The sequence below is a fragment of the Euprymna scolopes genome, chromosome 1 (genome assembly GCF_053919585.1).
Source record: "Euprymna scolopes isolate OS-2025 chromosome 1, ASM5391958v1, whole genome shotgun sequence".
Lineage (NCBI taxonomy): Eukaryota > Metazoa > Mollusca > Cephalopoda > Sepiida > Sepiolidae > Euprymna > Euprymna scolopes.
Window position 1 is genome coordinate 89895435 of NC_136482.1, and position 21408 is coordinate 89916842.

Here is a 21408-nt window from a genome sequence, read left to right on the forward strand (position 1 = left end):
TATACGTTTTATCTTCAGTGTGGAGATAACAGTTCAAGCAGGTCGCTTAATTCGAATCCCAGAACCTAAGTTACTATTTTACTCAATTTCGAGCTCCTCAGCCGATAAGGCTAATTCAAACCGTTATGTAACAAAATAACGAAATAAATCTTATTTATGTCAAATTAAACGGACAACATAGTCAACTGTATTAACACTGTTCAAGAAATCACGTAGGTAGGAACTTGCATTTTTAGCTCAGAATATACGGCTTATTTCATTGTTTCTTAAAAAATGTTAAAAAAAGACATCAAAACTATTTTTGATAATGACAAAAGTTATACACTAAAAATTTGTTTTACTTTATTTCTATCGCACAATTTTGTACTGCATCTAATTATTGTTGTATACTGTCTTGTACTACGCTGACTTGTTTTACCTTTACCACCATCTTAATGTGTACAACACCATAGTATGTTAGAATAGTTATTCATCTTTCGTGTACTAAGAAACGGGCTCTGTCGAAGACAAGGAACAATCAAAGAGACCAAATTTATCAGTAAATTTAGAAAATGCACAAAAGTTGTTTCGATAAAATAAATGTTTTCGTTCCATTGCCCTAAATTGTAATTCTAAACTTGATATTTTATCTGCATCTATGTTTAGTTAATACAAAATGCTTTAATAAAAACCTTACAAGCCTCAGTTGCATCAGAAGTTGTGTGATGGAGACGTTATGGATCGTATGAAAGCCTGTCAGGCCATTCTTGACGAATGATGAACATGCAATAAGCAACAAATGGTTTGAAAATGTATTTATAAAACGTGTGTACGTCTTGTTTATATGAGACATTAAACTGATACAATTGTTGTTTCTGGACAGAAACATTACTTATGTTTACCGAAAATAAGTGTCTTAATAGCAATATCTGCACTTTATGGTTAAGGGCCATAATTTTTAAATTCTGCAACTATAAATGGCAATGACTAGTATTCTTTAAAATCTGAATAGTTATCCCACTCATGAAAAACCAACGTCGATTACAATCTACATGGCTTCAGTGTGTATGAGCGCTTCTGAATAAAACTTTTTCTGGTTATTAGATGGGGTAAAATGGCCAATTATGAAGGTTTGGACACTTACCGACTGTAGCACTTCGGCATTTTCTTTAGTAGTATTTTTAAATAGTGATTTTTCAAAAGAAAGCCACAAACAATTGATCTATTAAAGTCATTCGTTGAAGAAAAAAAAATTGAGAATAAGTTCGGAAACTTAGGAAATCATTTTGTAAAAAATGTTGAGGGTGGGCATTCGGTTGAATGACATTTATTTTTAATATATGTTTTTATCATGTGTCAGTTCTGAAATAGTTTTAATATTATTACAATTTTTAAATAAAAGATAACTTGTTAAAGACCACCAAACAGTCAGCATGATCTTCTTTTGGCGCAACTCTGGAAGTTTAGTGGAGCTTCTCGGCGTCTAAACACTGAGTTGAGCGTCGCCGGTAGTCGCAAAGAACCCACTATTAATCACACGTTACAACCCAGTCGAGAAACGGGTTATTCTTATTGCATAAGAGAAGGAAAGATGGCACTCCATAACAGCGTTTTTTTTTGGTTGTCGTTTAATCTGTGAGGCACCCATTTATCAAGTTATTTTATCTTTCCAAGCTTCCTCACGTGGTTGGAAATCGTCATATACATCACGTCTAATTCAGAAGCAAGTTCTCAGATAGTTCTGCCTGGGTTGGCTTTGACTAAGGCTCTTAATCTTTGTCAACATCCGATGGCCGACTACCGCGCTTGTCATCTTCAAGGCTCTCATCGCCACCACGAAACTTATTAAACCACCATTATGCTGTGCGTTCAGTAGTGGTTCCTGGGCCAAGCGCTTCGTTGATATCGCAAGCTGTTTCAGCAGCTTGACGGCCTAACTTGAATTGAAATAGGAAAATTGTGCGAATTTGTTTTTGTTTTCCATCTTGTATTCAACGTTTTGAAAAGAAGACATAATTATTTTAAAACGATTGTAATTTACATGATTCGGTGGAGCGAAAAATGCTCTCTAAAATGATATCTGAAGTAAAGCTATTATAACGAAAACTAATTTGAAAATATATCACTTGGAATCAAAATTAAAAATTTCGCAGGAACTTTCTTCTCAACCTAATATATATATATATATATATATATATATATATATATATATATATATCACTGTCAAAAATTTTCCCCACTCTTTTTCTGTGCCAAAACCAAAACGTAGATTCCATGAACAAAGTTTCTTTCTTAAAAGTGCACGCATGTGGGACTTTCTTCCGTTTGCCTGTTTCCCGCCTAACTACAATCTAAATGTCTTCAAATCCAACATAAACAAATTCCTGATAAACCACCCCCTTAAGTAAGACACTTTATCAAATCTCCAATACTAACGATTACTACGATACTATCTCATTGATTACTGTCCAAGCAATAACCCTTATCCCCGAGTGGCTTCCGGGCCTTGATAAGTGTTGACCACCTTGTAAATATATATATATCATCCACAGACACGAGTTTCCCCTTTGCAAACTCATTAGTGTGTTCTTTTTATCTAACCAAATTCGAGGCTTTCACTACTGAGTGCAAAAGTCCAGCATCCTAGCTATCTCAGTAGACCTTTTGGACAATATAATGTAGGAGAAATTTAGAAATATTTAATTACATTAATTAGTGTAATTAGCGAATTTAATTTTGCTCATAGAAGAATCTCACATATTAACTTAGATAGAAACCATCATTTTTCTACATCAGAGTTCTCTCCCAGAGAAGAACGAATATATAATATATACTAGCAGGCCACCCGGCATTGCTCGGTCGTAAAATAGGCATAAATATTATATTGTAATTCATACGGATGTCGTATTTATAATTATAGAGTCAGTTCTCTATTGATTATTATCCAAGATATATTAATGATTTCAAAAGTTATAAAAAGATATGACTTGGGTACCGTCCGCTAGAATGAAAACCAAAACATTTAGCGCTCCAGTCTTAGTCGTTATTTATCTCTCCAGCGTTTTTACCATCTGAGCTACCATTAGATATATACGAAAGGTAAACAATTAAGTGACTTTGAGCTATGAATGTTTAATTTTGAGCATGTGTAAACGTAACAGCAGCAGTAATATTTAATTTAGAAAGCATTATATATTTAACATCAATATTTCGGCAGAAAACTATAATATCAAGTTAAGACAAAATATTTTTGTTCCTTTCTTCTGACAGCACGGAATACTAACCGAATATACGTAAGAAAAGATATGAACAAGAGAAAACCTGACATTAACATTTTGTCATAAGTTGATAATAGAATTTTCCTCCAAAATATTGTTGATATAAAAAGTATAAATAATATAATAGTCTGTTAAAAATTATGGTTTTCTAAAACAAATATATAGTTCATATTTTAGGTTTAAACTTTCAATATGAACTAGTCTGATAAGCAAACCTACCTTTTCTGCCTATCTGCCCATCGACCCTTTAATGTGACAAACTGGTAAAAAAAAAAAAATAAATAAAATAAAAAAAATAATAATAATAATAATAATAATTATTATTATTATTAGTAGTAGTAGTAGTAACTACTACTACTACTACTACTACTACTATCCTGCTTAAAACTCAATTCCTAAACTGGTAAACATTACTAATCTTTCTCTTTTCTTTTTTTTTTCTTCTTTTTTTCTATATTCCGTGCTATCTACTTGCTCAAAACTCTTTGTTTTTCAGATTTTCATCTCCCGAGTCAAACTTGTTAGTCTAATATATAAACGGCTATATGCCTGTCAATCTGTCAGTCTTTATATTTTCAAACTCTATCTCTCCCAAAACTAAAAATCGCAGAACAGCGCAGGGACCTCAAATGATTGGATTTTTTTATGGCCGTTCTTTTACGGTCTTTAGCTGGTTATAATTGTTTTTAAAGGATCAAAAATGGGTCAAACTTGACAAAATCGCTAAACATTTTGTACATTCATCTTAGTTTATTTTTAATTTTTAATCGGTCTATATGCAGTGGTAACGTCACCAGCTTTGAATGCTACAGTTTCAGTTTCGATTCTAGCTGATGATACCTAAATACTTTTTTTTATTATTCTTGACATCACGACTCTATAATAATATATACAAAATCTGGACAGATTAGAATATCATATTTAAGCGTATTTTACACCCGGAAAGCACCCCTCCCGCTAATATATATATATACAGTAGAGAAATTGGAAAATGTATAACTGCTTTTCTAGCATTAATTACTTTTGGAAAATGAGTTTGTATGTTTGAAATTAATTTGAGAAAAAAATCGAAAATTATCGTTCCAATTAAATACAAAAGCAAAAAAAAAAAAAAAAAAAAAAAAAAAACTCCAGAAAAGAACGCACTCGGCCCTTTATTTTATTACTACTCTGAAATAGATACTTATCTTGGCGTTCAAAATTCATTCCACTTGGAGACACTGGTTTGTTAGGTAGCCCCTTCTTTCCTAGTCGCTTGCAGGACAACAAGCTAAGTACACTTATCTATTCCGTGCTGTGTGTAACCTATATATAAATCTAACCTCATCATTTTTTTATTTCATTGCTTTGTATTTCTTACATATCCAGGTATATAATAATATTTTATTCACTTATTTTAAAAATAAATTAATTACTAAAACAGATTGTTTTTTTTTTCTTTTGTTTTTTCACCATACTTAATACATACACGGTTTCTTCTTAATGGGAAATCAGTCTCTATAAGTATTTATTTAGAATAGAGAAAAACCTTACTTAAGTTGGATGCTTGATATTCTCATCGATGTTGGGGAGCAGACATACCAGATGTAGAAACCATGCGCATGAGAACCCCTCTTTGAGTAATGGACCCCTAGATCTTGTCAGGTCATCAATCTAGTAGAAAGAAAACTCTGATACTACAACTGGGGAAGGGAGGCCTCCTCAGTCATGGTCGATAATTTTCCTAGAGCTGGTAACTCAAACTAATTCTCTGGTTTGCAAACCTAAATTGCTTAAGGAGTAGATAGGTTCCGCCTATTGCTGGCTTTCACCCTCCTTCTTTGTCTATTGGCCAGGTGTGAAGGTACAATACCAGAGACCCACTAGAGCCACCATGTGCTTGGCCTTGTTTCCTGACTAAAACATTAAACGCCGTTCCCCTACTACTTTTTTCTTTCTCTCACAAACTGAGTAAATTGGGTTTATTTGCATGCAACTTGTGCTCCTTCAACTGGTCTAGGCTGGTCTTGTCTGGGAAGTTAAGGGTACCTGTTTGACAGTTTGTCTGGCTGCTGTTTCTGACTGACAGTATAGGAGCTCTAACTCTTTGGTAGTGCTTAGAGTGACTGCGCTATCATCAGTTGTATAATATTGGGATAGCTGTAGTGCCATGTCGTGCATGGAAAGGGACCCTGCTATTATCTCTAGTGGGCTTTCACAAGGCCACAACTTCCTAGGAAGGATTCGGTTAATGTACCTATTTTGTGTGTATACTTGGCATAAAAACTGGCCCACGTAGCCCAACACTCTCTACCCAACCTGAAATTAAACAAAAACGTAATGAAATGACAACATCAACAAATACCACGATCAAACCAGACAACACCCAAACAAAACCAATTCATCTCCTCCCTTGAGGCCTGCATTCACAAATATCCGTGGGGTTAGACATAACTTAAACGTATTAGTAAACTCCTCGGTTATCTTAGCATTAAGTGAAACAGACCTACACTCCTCTCTAACTACTTTAACATAACAAGATACCTGCCACTCTGCCATAAGGATTTGGATAGATATACACACAGGCTTGGAGTCTATATTTGAAGCACTCTCTCTTTAACTAGAAAACAACGTTTGGAATCGGATGACCAGGCCTTTATGTGTTTTTGACTAGCCTTTCATCACTGCATCAGTTACTTATATTTTCTCCACTGTTCTCCCTCAAGTCAAGCCAGTACCCTAATCAATCATGTCTGATAGTATAGATGCAGCACTCTCCTTACATAATAACGCTGATGTTCTCCATAAAAATTAGCTTAGTTTCTCAGGTTGCACAGATGCAGCTGGACGCTCTATTTATAGCTTCTCTATAGTCTATTCCCTCATACATGCCACTCTCCCCGGGCAGGGTCGTTTCTACATACTTTAGTCAACGTTTCAGCCATCGTTTCCTGGAGAGAATCGTCATCGACTATGCTTTTGTGACTGCAGCAGCTAATCTTTTTAGTATTCCTGTTGCCACTTGGAGCCATCCACAGACAGATAAATATCCTACTAATTTACTGCAAATAGAAAACATGATGCACCGCATTAACACATGAGGTACATTTGGAATCAGACTCCCTCATTTCCATCATAAACTATTGCATTCCTCCCGGACCTGAAGGCCCAACACGAGTGCTTCATCCTTTGAGCACTTAGGGTCCTTGCTTATTAAACTGAAAGATTCCAGTTTCATTTGAGCCGCATCTGTAGACATTATGTCTCCATTAACATAGATGTCACCAATGTAAGCTGAAGTAGCTTTAATTGTGATCTCATCTTGCATCAAAACAGTTTTAATGATAGCTGTCTTTATTAAGGGTGCTACATTTAGGCCAAAACTTAAGCACGTTTATCCTTGATTATCGGTCTCTGAGATAACCACAGTGACTCATGAACCCATATCTGTAGGTAGGCTCTCTTCAAATCCAGCATTGCTACATTACTCCCTTTCTGACGCCACTCTCGTAGTTTAGCAGAGCACACATCTGCATTCCTCGTAAAAGCATCAACATACTGATTCAATTCTTGATAACACTGTGCAACAAATTTGAATTGAAAAAAAAGTACAAGACATATAAGACCTGTTTCGGTGTTAGAAAAGTATGCTGATTCCAAATCTGACATCTATTTCTCTGGATTAGGTACCATTTTCATGTACTTTATTATTAATTATTTTGAATTCACCAGTTTAAACAACATTTGTCCTCTTAACTCTCTTGTGTAGAGTGTCATCATCCTTTTTTAAATTCCAGCAGTAGTCTGCCAATATACCAGTGTTCCATTTTCCTTTAAAACGTTTTTCTATTAAAGAAATATCTTGATGGAACCTTTCGCCATGTTCATCACTCACATGGCCATGATTCTTAGCAAAAAATCCAAATGAGAGTGGAGCACATGAACTTTTAGAGACATGTTACATCCCATATCATGAAAATGATGCAATAGATCATTCACAGCTTGCACATAGTCTTCTGAACGATGTTTTCCCAGGAAGTTATCACAAACTTTCTTGAATGACTCAAAGGCACATTTTTCTTTTCTCGTGAGATGTGTTAAAAGTTTCATCAAGAACAATTTTTCGAATTTGGGGACCTATGAAGATACCTTCTTTTATTTTAGCTCGACTTAATGAAGGAAACTTTTCTGCAAGATATGCAAATGCCAAGGAATGCTTGTCTAGTGCTTTCACAAACTGCTTGAACAAACCGATTTTAATATGCAAAGGTGGTAAATGGATTCTATTACTTTGCAGAAGTGGTTTGTGTTTGATGTTATGTTTTCCTTGCTCAATTTCATCTCTAGCAGGCCAGTGCTTGCGTACAGCATTATGTTTTTACTTTTGAAAAAATTAGCCCTTGGTCTAGAAAATATTATGCTAACCAAGCCTGCTCTGTCATCTAGCTCTCTTAAATCTGGAAAAATAGCTCATTTCGGCTGGCTTTAGCAAATAAATGATTCAAATAAATGATTTAACAAATAATGTACATAATATGTGTATATTAAACTGTGTTTTTCTCTTAAGATTTATAATTTAATACACATAATATGTGACTGCAAAGTCGTCAGTAACCCATTTTTGACGTTTTTACTGAAATTTACGACTGTGGCAATTTTGCACAAATTATACCTAATTCAACAAAAAGAAAGCCAGAAATAAAATTTCCACGTTACTAGGTATACAAAAATTGCTGCAGATATCCTGTACTTTTTTTAGTGTTGCACAGTGTAATCCATCACGGGTCGAATTTTGTTTTTAGTCGGTTGTTCAATAGCCATGAGTGGAAATAATCCTTTGGGTGGTCCTAGACGTTCTTCTGAGTATGGTATTAATCAACCATTATCAATCCACAGCCGAATTTCTTCTTCATATGCAGCCCGCTTCTTGGTAGAAACTGCATACTCTGGAATGGTATTGCATAACAGATCTGGTGATTCAATCATAGTTCATTTCCACCTCGCAGTCCAGGCCCTTTCAAACGTAGCAGAGAAGTCCTTTTCCTCAATAGAAATAGCTGAACATACTTCTTTCCCTCTACCAAGTATTATACCTCTGGCTGCTGTAATCCTGAGCCTCCTAGAGCTCTTATTGCGTCAATTCCAAGAAATGTCATATCCAAGGGGCTTTTCCTGCATCACCAAGGCGTCAACTTCAGCTGTGTCACCTTTCTTAGTACAGATTGTGACAGTCCCTATACCACATGTTTGGGATAAGTCATTAATGGTCATGATCTCCACGTGTTGCTTTCTCCACGTCCGACAGCGATTTGTGCTAACTATAGACCTGGAACATCCCGTGTCTACAAGTGCTGAACATTTTTGACACTGACACAGGCAATACTGTGTTCATTGCTTCGCAAAGGGCAAGGGTGGCGACAGTACCTTGTTCCCGACTTTGTTTCCCGAACAGTTGTGAGATATATGACATAACTTATTGCAGCAATAACATCGTAGTATTCTGTGGATAGGGCTCTCATGCTTAGCGTAAGTTGGGAGAGAATCCACATTGTCTCCATAGGGTTTAGATGCTGCACGACTAGTGCCGGCTGCTGTTGTAATTGGTTCTGGTTCCTTAAGGATGTTTTGCATCCAGGTCAATAACTCGTCCATTGTTAATCTGGCAATACGTGACGACGCTCACAAAAGTCTACTGACATCCTCAGGTAAGCCCACCAAAAAGGCACAGCTTAACATTTTGTCGTTGACACCACCAAGCCGTGCTAAGTAAATGTTCACCGTTTCATTGAGCTGTAGTCGTCAGATAGTGAACTGTTGCCATGCAACAAAAGGTTCTATCCTAAATGCTGTATATAAGCTCTGCTTAATTTCTTCCTAATAAGGTTCATCTCCGAGTTGCTGGTACACTGCATAAGCCTCTCCGGTTAACCTCAATGGAATGACTGTTGCTGGCTCCTTTATTTTGCACAATTTGCAAATACGCTCAGCCTTCTCAACCCATTCGACAACAGACGACCCAAATTCCGGTATTAAACGAATGTCGAATATGTCCATTTTTTTATGCCACCGCTTATAAAAGTCACTCGAAAATAAAATAAAATAAAGACGCTGAGAATAACTTATAAAATGCAAAAGGAAAAAAAAAACAAAAAAACTGACAGTGTCAAACCGTCCTCTTGTCGATACAACGCACGAAAGTCTTTTTTCCTTTCTTTCAACTCGAAACAAATCTCCATGTATTCGATATTGTCTTCCACCGTTTGTTCTCATTCTAAGCTGTTCAACAAAAAACTCCACTCAACCCCTGCTTCAAAATTCATCCCATTTAACAGTTACCAATTGTGTGCATATGCAAATTAATGGCATACATTCACCAATGAGCGACCTACAAAATTATGCTTGTCTTTTTTTTCTACATTTTCTGCTGTCATTTTATAGACTAAACAAATACGAGGTCGTTTGTGAGATTGATTTCTATTATAGTGGGCTCCCTCTATTGGGCTAGAAAACTACTCACACCATTCGTCCATGCATGGAGTATTGTTGCCACATTTGGGCTGGTGCATCTACCACTAGTCTCTCTTATTGATAGGGTCTAAAAAAGAGTTTCCAATCCAATAGGTCTTACATTGTCAACTAGACTCCAACCCCTGTCCCTGTTTTACAATTTTACTACTAGAATGTGCTCTAATCAACTCATTGCAGTTGTGCCCCCTCGATGTACATATCCCGCTTAGCAGCAAAATTACACCCCTTCACTGCTAATGTCCCTAAATGCCAGAAAGTTTTCTACTCTAATAGCTTCTTCCCTAGAATGACTAGACTTTGGAATTCTCTTCCTGCTATCTGCTTCCTGCTTTCCTAACTGTACTGATATGCAAATGTAAAGTAAACCAACATCTTAATCTTTCTAAGGCATGGTCCTAATTAGTAGCTTCTTATGTCCAAGTGGCAATATACCTTGTTTGGAGTGAAGGTGAGTAAAAAAAAAAATATATAATATATAAACAGTGCTTATAACATATGAGTTTTACATCTGAGCTCAGATGTGCATATCAAAACATTAAAAATTAATGTAGTTATGAATCTATATTTTTGCATGCCTAGAAAATACGCATTTAGTCAACTTAAGCTTGGCCAAGTGCCAATTTTTTCAATTTTGGCCTCTTAGTAGATATTTTTACCGGTTAAAAACCAAATCGAATTTGTTCCACTAGCCAGAATCCTCTAAATCAGTTTTCAAGTCTGTAGACAAAAAATTGACAGAGTAGTTTGGTAGAGGCTGTTTTACACACAGACAAGGTAACTTTCATATATATAGTAGCAGGCCGCTCGGCATGAAATATGCTTAAATATGAAATTTTAATTTATGCGGATTTTGTATTTATTATCATAGAGCTGATTCACTATTGATTATATATTGCACCTAATATATAGTAGATCTCAAAGCTAAAAAATTTATGTATGACTTCGTTTCCATCAGCTATAAACGAAACCAAAACATGTAGCTCTTTAGTCTTATTCATTACCGCCTGATCTAAGTCTATATACATATAAAAATTTGTTTTTAAATAATTTTATTGTAGATATAAATGTTTATTACATAGAAATAGCATATTTAGTCGATTTATGCCTGCCTAGTTATAACAGTTTTTATTTTGACTCCTGAGCATCTATTTTTAGCAGCTAAAAATCAAATCGAAATTATTCCACTGATCCAAATCCCCTATATATATATATATATATATATATATATATATATATATATATGGAATAATTTCGATTTGATTTTTAGCTGCTAAAAATAGATGCTCAGGAGTCAAAATAAAAACTGTTATAATATATATATATCAAGTTTCAAATCTGTAGACCAAGAGTTGACAGAGGAGTTTCATAGAAATTCTTCCTCTAACGGACAAACAGACAATGTCAGTTATGTATATATATATATTACAATGATAATTTTTTTAATACCTACAGACACTATTGTTTCATCCTTTCGGGAATTATCAGTATAGGGTGACACGATTACTACCGGTCAGGAGAGTCGAACCCAGCCACAAAGCCATCTCTGCCTTCATTAGCAAGGAACATACCCCATGACCAATCTCAACCCAGAGAAATCTGGTTGAAATTTTAACATTTATTTTTTTGAATGTCGGAACATCCGGGCAGAGATCTAATGATTATAACACCATGATCTATGCAAATGAGCTTAGGTGACCAACTTTCTATTTCAACTTTAAAGTGCTCAACAATAAGAACCGAACTATTACAATGATATTTTTTTTTATTATATATATATATATATATATATATATGCCTAACATTCTAAACTTCCTAAGTGCAAATTTTTACCATTAAATATAAATGCAATTAAATAATAAACTATACCAAAACTTTACTCGAATATATCCAGCGAAAATCAACCCCAAAATCATATAAAAATTTATATTTTTTATACAGCATTAAATGACCCAAAGAAGGTCAATATGCTCGTTTAACAAACAAATAAACATATATGCCTAACCACAGCTTATCTACTTTTACAATTACACACGAGGCTATTCTCTCTCTTTCCAAATTCACAATCTACTATCAGACCGAGCATGGGCTTCCATAACAACTAGCGATGGGACGATTCCGATATTTCTCCCGATTCTGATACAATTACCGATTCTGTATTAATTCCTGATTTCGATTCCGATTCTTTATAAATCTCTAAATATTTAACCATAAATCGTTATTTTTTCCTGACTACCATAAAATATACATGGTAAACGTACATATATTTTCTCAAATGTAAAAACACACTTGTGATGGGGTGATCTAGAGCTTTTAGTCTTACTGGAAGTTAAAATCATGAAATATTTATTATTTTATTATTACTACAAGCGGTGGAAGATGTTTTTAAACCAAAATCAAATAAAAAAGATAATTTAAGGAATCGGTTTTGGCATCAGAAAATAGGCTCGAATTTTTCTGATTCTGATACCGATTCTGATATCCCAAGAAGTTCCGATTTTTCCAATTCCGATTAATCGTCCCAACACTAATAACAACATTATTTATTTATCATCATGATTATCATAAATATTTGATATCACTCCACTATCAAGACTAAAAGTTTTTCACTGGTTTGTTTAAAATGTTTTTATAATTTTAAAATTTACATATACTTAAAACTTGCATCATCTTATATCTCAACTTTAAATGAATGAGAATTTTAACACCTGAAAATCTCTTGCAATATCAGATAAAAAAAAAATTGGAGATTTTAATTATTATGGACGATAATCAATTAATCTTAGACAAAGAAATTAAAAACACGCAAAAACATATGTAATTAAATTAGATAGAAATGAAAATATATTAGATATCCACACAAAATGAATGTAGTTGTTTTGAGGGTTTATCGATTTGTAATATCCTTAAGAAATCTTTTCTCTGATTTGAGTGGAATAAGGAGTTATCATTATTTGCGTAGATTTTCTTTCGCATATTTATTAATTTTTCAATAATGTTTCGACCAATGCTCTTAACGCCTACATTTATTTAAAAGAATACTAAAAGAATATCCGTCCAAGTTTTACACCATTTTCTGTCTCTGTATGATGATTAAAATCAAGATATGATAATACTAAACCTTATGTCTAGTACAAAGACGTGCAGAGGTGGGGGGGGGGTGCTAGGGGTGCCCAAGCACCCGCCTCTTTTAGTCCTGTTTTAAAAGTCTCCTTTTCAAAGGAATGTGTCTGTACTCCAACGAGACAACGTTTTTTTGTTTGTTTTTGTTTTTACATGAGCATCTGCCCTGAAAAAGTTCTCTGCGCGTCACTGGTCTAGTACCATTTAGACAGTTTACATCAAAATCCATTAAATGATTTTGATTTTAGAAAATATAAACTTTTAGATTAAGTTTAAAGGGTCTTATTAGGTAATTGAAATTTAGGGATGTAAGGAAAATTGTAGTGTGACTGCAGTCACGGAGACAGGCTACCAAGCGTAGCATGTGTGATGCTCAGAACTCAAGACCCGACCGATAGGATACGAAAAAGCGACAAATGATCAGGTTCAAATGCGTCTTAATTTGCATATCAATGAGGCTACACACTGGAATGAGGGAATATAAGGCCGATAGTGAAGGTGTCGGCAGTTGAGTTATGGCGAATCGGCCTGAACGGGTCGGAGATGAAAATGTTTGAATACTGCCAAGAATCCAGTCCAGGTTTTTTTTTCTCCTTAGAAGTGAATATTACTTAATTGGTATCTAATGAATATGGATTAACTTTAATGCAAATCTGAAATATTTGAATATTCAAAGGAGAGGTTGTTCCTTAATTGTGCCCATGAAATCGTTTAAAATACTCAAAAGAGACTTGAAATTTAGAGAATATTTATTAATTTATATTTAATATATTGGAGGTATCTAATTTTTCATGGAAGGCTTTTACCCACTGTTTTTTTTTTCTATTTGCATGCAAGTAAATTAAATATAGCGAACATTGTCCACCTTTGAAATTTGCAGCTGTTCTCAAATTTGTAATGAGAAGTTAAATAGTTTCAAAGTGAATCCTTTATATATAAGTATGTAAACATAGACACATACAAAAATAACATCAAAATAAGGCTTTTATCTGAATATGTAAAAAAAACCTCACTCAATATACAAATAATCGATAACAAGCATGTGTAAATATGAGAAAAACATAATTGGAAGGTTCTCGACTGAGCTTCAATCTCTGATTTCTCCTTGTCGGACATTCACAGTAAGAACTCGTCATTTATCACAATTGCAAAGAATTTTCCTTTCTTCTTTCTTGCTCCAGACAGTAAACAGAACTTCCATAAACATTTTTCCCCCAAAAATGCTCCATATGCGGAACATGTTACGATGGACTTCTTCCCTGCAAGCTAGAACACAGTCGTTTTCAAATCCAATGTGAACACATGCTTTTTTTATGGAAGTCGTTCCAGACAAGACATTAAGCCACTTGATGTAAAATGTTAAAAATAAATACCATTTCAAGGTCAAAACTACCCTGTAAATAACAATTATTCTCCTTTGTCATTGCTCATGAAATATGAGGGCTAAAGGACAACACGTCTTCATAAACGAATTTTTATTCCAATCATCGTTTTCAATTCTCTCATTCAAGGGACAATTTATTCATCTTATTAACCCTTATCCCTGAGTAGCTCTTAGCCTTGATAAATGGTGACTCATTAGTAAAAGAATACTGTGAATGAATAATAAAAACGTTCAATGGGCAGATCTACCGAAACGCAGTGAGACAATTGTAACTCTGAGACCACTAAACCAATGTAATCCTTAACTGCTAACATAACCGTCAGTTGAATGGTTCCTTTCTGGCAGCAATGACTTGCAAGATGTCTAGGTGTCTTACAACAAAAGAAGATAAAAATTAAAATTGTATGAATTAGCACTATGCAACCATTTTAAATGGCTTGATTCTATTATTGGTATGAGTTTCCCGATTCTTACTGGATGCAGGATGGATCATGCATAGGATGTCAACAGCCATATTTGTAAGTAGTGGTGTGGAATGTACTTGATGTTCATCTCCCTCCCTCTCACAGAGGTAAGATGTGACATAAGGGTCGGAAAAGTAGGATTTGAAAAGCTAGTACACTAGAGGAAGAGCGCTCTGGTCTGCAAAAAAGATGCTTGGGCAGCCCTACCGGCATTCTCTGAAAGGGGCGCCTCAGGCGATTAGCAATAAACTCCAAGGGTGGAAAGGCAAAAGTCTAAAAGGGTGGACCACGTAGAACTGTCCAGAACCATACGTCAGCCAACAGGGAATGAATAAGTTCAAACAAGTTTCTTTCTGGAATCAGCTATTTACAGGATGGATTACTTGAAAGATGCCAACATTTATAAGTAAAAGGGTGCTATGGAATCGACTGGATTTCGAACTTTGCACGCCTACGCAATCAGCCTGCATCTATATCTGCTTAACCACTGATATACAACAAAACAATATAATTCCAAGAACAGCAGATGGATATAGAAGAAAAAATCGTGAATATGCATTCTTTTGATGAGTTCTCTCAGTCTGTAAGTTTTGCAACGAAAATGCAAACTGAAGTGTGACTGACCAACATATTGACCAAAAAGAAAAACAAATGATCGAACATAAGTCTGAAAGTGTGGTTGATGAAAAAAAATCTGGATCTTCAATAATTAATCTCACCTCCCTTTTCCCAATAGGATATTTCCACTTGTATTAGGGAGAGATATTTAACTTATTGCCCATCTTGCTCTCTTGTTAATACATAAGTTGTATTTAGCAGTTTTTGTTTCTTTCTTTGACAAGCTCCGCGATGAGTGCTCTGAAAAAATCTGTCTACTATATATATATATATATATATATATATATATATATATATATATATATATATATATATATATATATATATATATAACTACTTAATTGACTCACATAAAATTAATATACAAAAGTATAAATTAATGCGTAAACTTTAAGTATTTACTTCAAAAGTGCTCAATACGTAGGTAGAGCTAGTTAGTCAGTTATAAAATGTATATGGCGATTAAGCTACACTGAATATTCCGCGTTTCATCCATATACATTTTATAACTTACTATATATATATATGGCATAGGCGAAATTCGAACCTCGTAATCTTGGTTTAGAAATAGATTACGTGTGAGAATTTAAAAACGTAAAACAAAACATTTGTTTAGAAATCGATAAATATTTCAAGAAAAGAATGTGAGCTGTCAAGTTTATTATGAAATTTTAAATTGAAAGAATACAGCTTAGAAGATAATGTTTTAACATATTGAATATAGGTTAAAATTCCTTTTGTATAAATAGGAAAATTTGGACACGTATGTCCAGGAAACGTGAAAGAATGCACATGTTTTAACATGTGTATGACGTCACGGAAAATAGAAAGTTCGAGGGAGAGAAAAACTTTAGAGTTAGATCAGTCAGTGAGAAAACTCAGAGACAGGCACGTCGTCTGGGAGCGAGACGCCTCTTCAAGGAAAAATGTGAGACTTTGAATTCTTGGTGATGGAGCGGCCGGTCGTGAAGAATAAACCATCAAGTGTTTTTGTAAAGCTCGTCTTGTGTCTTATGTTTCTTATACAAAGGTAAAGTCCAATTGTATTATATATTTGTGTTATATGTATTTACATCATCATGTCAACATCATAATGTCCGAACTGTCTGAACAATATGTCCTCACTCAAAGAGTTTCTCCTTCTTCTTCAACTCAATTAAGAAAGAACATTTTAATATATAAGAATCATAACATGAACAATCTCTCAAAGTCTCTCGTACAACAACTTATACAACTTCTCTCTCTCTCTCTCTCTCTCTCTCTCTCTCTCTCTCTCTCTCTCTCTCTCTTTGAGTACGTCAACATTCCTCATAAACACTCTCTCTAAGATACAACAAGCTATATAATAAAACTCTCTCAATGAAACCCCCCTATGTAACATATATATATATATATATATATATATATATATATATATATATATATATATATATATATATATATACACTGATGATCATATTTATTGGCACGGTAAAATAAAAGTTAAATTTTGTCTAATAAATTCTAAAAAAGGGATTAAATTAAAGAAAATAACAAAGTATATTATGTATTTTTAACTGGCCTTTCCGATGCAGCAATCGGATTTTAGAAAAAATAAATAACAAAGGAACAACAAACATAATTGCAAAAAACCCTTGTTCAAAATTATTGGCACGATTTATTTAATAATCAATTGTATAGCCTTTGGCCTTGATTACCTTCCTCACTCGCTTTTCATAGTTTACAACCAAGTTGTTGCACTCTTCAGTAGTAATTTTAGCCCACTCTTCCTGACAATAATCCTCCAATTGAATAAGATTTTTAGGCTTCCTTTGCATTACCCTCAATTTTAATGTTCTCCATAAATTTTCAATTGGATTAAGGTCTGGGCTTTGTGATGGCCACTCCAAAACATTAATATGATTGTCCTCAAGCCATTTCTTAGTCAGTTTAGCCGAATGCTTTGGGTCATTATCTTGCATGAACCACCAACGACGACCAAGTGAGAGCTCTTTAGCAGAAAATCGAACATTTACCGAATTTAAAGCTCTTTTTTTTATTCATCACACCTATGTAGTAATATATTAGCCTGCCGAGGCAACGCCAAGTAACCTGGTCGATTATTATCATTAGGAAAATAAGACAATTAGATTTTGAAAAATGTGGATTTAAAGCTTGAAATGTTTAGTCAGAAATTTAACTCAGAAATAAATAAACAAAGTCAATTTAGGAATTTTCGGAGTAGTTGTGGAATTTTGTTAAAAGTAAACAAATTTTGGCTTATGTGAGAGGTCACCTGTTTGTGTTCTTGAACAAGTAGTTGAGGTTTTGCTGACGTAATAGGCAGATACTCAGTAGAGATCATGCAGGTAGGAAACGCGTTAGCAAGCGGAGACGTTGATTAGACCATTTGAAGCATAAGGTGTGGATCCTGTGAAAATGTAGAAAGAGACCGTGTGCCAAACCCCAAGAAAGGAATATTAAGACGGATAAAAATCATATGCAGTATGATTCGTTGTTATGGCGTTCTTTCAGCGTTTGGAAAAATAAGAAGGTATGTCCCTTTTGGTCTGAGACAAACAGACACGTATGCTATCCGTTTGCTTATAAGAAAAGCTGTCTGTAAAAGTTTATGTATCACATTTGTTTACTATGTGTATTTGTGAAAAAGCGCCTGCACCCATAATGAACATTTTATATATATGCAGGACACAATGAATATTTTTATACTTTGCATATATGCATTCATTAAATATCAAAGACACTGTTATATACACCACTAGACGATGCATGAGCCTATGTAATTTACATTGACACATGTAAGAAATAGACACGTATATATACAAGACACACGCACATTGAGAAAGAGGGAGAGGGAGAGGAGAGAGAGAGAGAGAGAGATCTCGGCAATCCAACACCTATATTAACATTAAAAGCGCTCACTGTTACTTAAATCAAGAATACGTAGTTTTTTGAAATACAATATATTCAGTAGAGAATAAAGATCCAAGCAACCCTATCTTTCTGCTTAATCTGCATAACTATTATTTAAACAGTTCATATAAATTAATGTTTATTGTTACACGTTTGTAATTTGATTATTTTTTTCAATAGTTCCGTTGATATTAACAGTAATTAATTAAAATGGTTTAATAACAAAAAAGATAAATTACGAAAACCTTTTTTAAAATGTTCATTAATTATCAAGGAAGAAAATTTAAATACAAATTATTAGGTTTTAAAATTATATTAGATTTATATTAACGGGGGAGATCCAAATTATAATACATTTATATTGGCAAGAAACCCGATGTTGTCCGGGAGTGAATAAGGATCAACAAATGTTCAACCCTACCATACTTTTATTGTCATCGATATCGGTGAAATTGTTTATATTTTAGTCAAATCGATTGATTACCTACTCTAGTTAGGAACCCCCTCCAACACTGTACCGCTAGACAGCTTCATATGCTTCTCTGCAGTGAATTAGTCCACAATAATTGTAATCGACATTGCACTGTAGAGAATCTACTGTTGATTTTATAGCATTAAATATAAACAATGGCTTCACTTAATGTTTAAAATGCAAAAATCAAGTATCATGATTCAATTGTGCTCTAAACATAAACATTCATTTCGAATGAGCCCTTGTCTTATCAAAGAACTGTTGATTTCATGAAATTATTTTTACATAATTACTTGAATTAAAGTTAAACATGCAGAAGTCACGTATCATGGCTCAGTTGTACTCTAAAAAGCAACATTCATTTCGAACGTGCCCCTATCTTATGAAAGAATCTACAGTTGATTTTATAGGCTGGTCCTTTCTGCTTGTGAGGTGATAAAATTTTTCAAATTCACTTGCGATGTTAGCATAGCGGTAAATCTTGTGAAGTAGACCTTTATGCCATACTTTATCGAAGGCCTTTGTTATGTCAAGAGCAATTACTCTAGAAAGGGAGCCTTTGTTGAGAGATTCACTAATCCTATGACATATAACCGTTAGAACATCTGCTGTACATCTAGCAGAACGGACACCATATTGTATGTCACTAAGAAGGTTATTCTGCTGAGGTGGTTGACTACTTCTTTATTTAATATGGATTCCAGCAACTTACTCATGACACACAGGAAACTTATTGGTCTGTACCGAGAGGGAGATCACCTGTCACCTGAATTCTTAAATACAGGGCATACTGACGAGGTTTTCCAGGGTGTTGGAAAGCACTTCTCCTTAAGACAACGCTTAAACAGTTTTGTAAGTATGGGGGCAAGTTCTGGTTGAAGCTTTTTCAACACTATAATTGGAATTACTGCTAATTATACGGCGTAATTCACGTTGACACACTGGTTCCCGTTAGATCATTGACGTAAGCAACGTTGAGACTTGTCATTACTAAAATGGGTGACGTTTAGGAATTCCAGGTGCTGTATGTGTTCTCTGCTTATCTCGCCATTGTTTCCAGTTATCTAGCACTCTCCTTGCCACTGGACTCAAGTAATGCCGATTCAAGAGCAACCCTTACCTCATAATTACACGTGCAGCTAACCTTACAACACACACACACACACACCTCCAAACACTCGGGCAACGCCGGGAACCCAGGCTGTTTAAAATATATAATAAAACCCTTAATGAAACCTAACGTCTATTATTATTATACTAAAGCTGAGTAAATCAAATTTGATTCACTTAGCTTTACGATAATAAATAGATGTTAGGCTATCAAATTAAGAACTTAGTAATGTTAATTATGTTTAAATATCGTCATAACAATTTATTTATTTATTAAATGTGGGTTTTTTTTAAATGCAGTATTATTTCTATGAGTAGACATAGACTTTTTTCCATAAATGTAAATACATCTAAAAAAACTTACAAATATATACAAAAAATTACAAAACTGAAAATGCAGCATTAAACTCTTTTGTAGAAAAACAACTTTCTTGTAAAATATATTTTCGCACGGAAGAAATGCACATATATAAATATTTAAAAATAGAAAATTAAAAATAAATAACATAGGAATTAGAAAGTATTTTTTTTGTTTATTTGCTTGTTTTGACCCTCCCCCCACACCTCAATGAAGTGTATACAGCTACAAACAAGAAAGAAAGATAATAAACATTCTCGGGGTTATAGAAGTACGTAGATTGTTAATTTTAGGTGCATTGTAGCTAAGTTGACTATTTGAAATATGTGAAACAAACATTTTAAATGATAAACATTTCATAAGTTTCTTGTATAGAAAGGAGGAAGATTTTGCATTTATTCATATAAATATATAAATATAAACGTTTTGGTTTAAAATGTGAGCATTAATCAAGTGAAAAGAAAGAAGAAATCAATTCGCCTGGGCTAAATTTGTGTGTTTAGAAGAAGAACACTCATTTTGAATTAAAATTTCGCAACGGCCACAAATACATATTTAAATACAAATGCAAAGAATGAAAACAAGCATTGAATTTGAAAATGATAAAAATCAAAATGTGGAGTCGCTAACGAGATAGATAGATAGATAGATAAAGAGAGAGAAAGAGATAGGGAGAGAAACAACAGCAAGCAAACCGTCTTCCTGTCTCCTCTATAAACTTTTCTGGACTCGTCAGTATATCCTTTATCATATTTAATTTAAATTATCTCAATTGGAAATAAAGCAACAGATATTTTAAAAGTTTCAGCCATTTATCCGTTTTTATTTAACCACTTTAATTAATATCAGCAAAATCATTGTATAAGGACAATAACATTATAAATGAGATATTTATGCTGACGACACATCAAAGGCCATAAATGACCAAGTTCTCTCTGATTCTCTTTCTTCTGATCTTGAGCACGTGGTACAATGGGGTAAGAGGTGGCTGGTTACTTTTAATGCATCTAAAACCAAGCTTCTATCTTTACATCATTAACGCTCTGATCCCTATCTGGCATCAATTGAAATGAATAGCTCCCGTCTTGGGGAGGCTTCATGTTTTGACAAACTTCTGGGTTTGGCCATTATTCCTGTTGCCAAGGTCGCTGGAAAAATGGTAGGATCCTTTTGTCGATCCAGTAGATATCTCACTGCTGATGCAA

The 21408-nt window shown here is 34.2% G+C and overlaps 1 protein-coding gene across 5 annotated transcripts in view; it reads left to right on the forward strand.

Moving 5' to 3' along the window:
* The window catches only part of LOC145245888 (uncharacterized protein C20orf96-like), a 2261276-nt gene that overhangs the window by 67083 nt on the left and 2172785 nt on the right, over positions 1-21408 (forward strand). The window contains exon 1 of one of the 5 annotated variants that reach the window (XM_080108060.1): positions 16249-16380. The exons of the other annotated variants lie outside the window; for them this stretch is intronic. The gene's annotated coding sequence lies outside the window, so the exon portion shown is untranslated. Of the gene's footprint in view, positions 1-16248; positions 16381-21408 lie in introns of those variants that run through there. 5 annotated transcript variants of the gene reach the window in all.